This window comes from Coptis chinensis, chromosome 1 (genome assembly GCF_015680905.1).
Source record: "Coptis chinensis isolate HL-2020 chromosome 1, ASM1568090v1, whole genome shotgun sequence".
Classification (NCBI taxonomy): Eukaryota; Viridiplantae; Streptophyta; class Magnoliopsida; order Ranunculales; family Ranunculaceae; genus Coptis; species Coptis chinensis.
In genome coordinates, this window is record NC_141456.1 from 88,673,251 (window position 1) to 88,674,496 (window position 1,246).

Consider the following 1,246-nt stretch of genomic DNA (forward strand, 5'->3'; position numbering starts at 1 on the left):
TATATCGATCCAAAAAGGGCCTAAATTCTCTTTTAGGATATGGCATAGTGATCAAGCAAGTGGACGTGTGATTTTTCTATCCGGATTTTACTTCTCCCTTGTGTCATTTCTCAAATGTTTCGCTTCATATAAGGCTTTAGGCTATATTCTCACATGATTTGTAGAATAAGTACTCTAGCCTAGATTTCGAAACTTATGCTAACAATCATAGATACTCATGTAATATATTTATAGATAGATGCAAATATTATTACCTATATATTAACCTAAGTTTCTAACAATTATTCTAATGCAAATGCACTACGTTGAGACTTTTAGATTGTTAAGAGCATGGAGAAAGAAACAATACCAATATTCCTAAGTGTATAGCATAACTTATTTATTTATATTTTTGAATTTTTAAAATTTTAACTAGAGAACAAATGTATATTAACTCTATCTATATCTTAACAGATGCCTTAATTACACGTGTTTCTATGCCCCCCCCAAACAAAAAGCATGCTTTGTCCTCAAAGCAATTAAATAAAGAGGGTAGGAAAAATACCATTGAAGCGTGAAATTCGGGAACATCGTAAAACAAGGTTAGAACGCACTAATATAGGAAATAAAAGCCCACACAACTCTATCACGAAGTTCTACCTATTATGGGGTTAACAAGAATGAAATTGCTTGGGACATAAGCAGACACTAACTAGAATGAAACTTACCTTATCCCCTGCATTACTCGTCATCTTCCTCATTCTCTTCTTCCATAAAGAAGTGAGGTTCCTTCGCGTCCTGCCATGCCATGATAATTTGCCAGGCTTCCCGCCATGATAATTTGACAGGCTTCCCGCCATTTATCATCTATTATTGCTAACCTATTAAGAGCCACTTGGTCTGACGAGGTGTAGGGTGCAACCAGATGAGGTTGTATCCTCCACCCTTGCCAAGTCATTGCACGGAAAGATCGAATAATACTATTGGTGGGTCGTATAGTGTCGACCGTAATCCAATCCGTGAAGCGTGTACAAAAATAGGAAAGAAACATAGCATAATCTGAGAAACTAGAACGGGCATAAGAAGGTACTTATGCCTCATGCTATGGGATCGAGCTAAACTAGACATCAAGGTTCGGGAAGGTCATGACACATACGTCCCGTGGCTAAAGCAAGAAAGAAAGACGCAAGTGGCATCATTCACAAAAGAAAAACGTCATTCCCTAAAATGTTTAGCATTATCCAAAACATAACAGTTCCTATGTTCA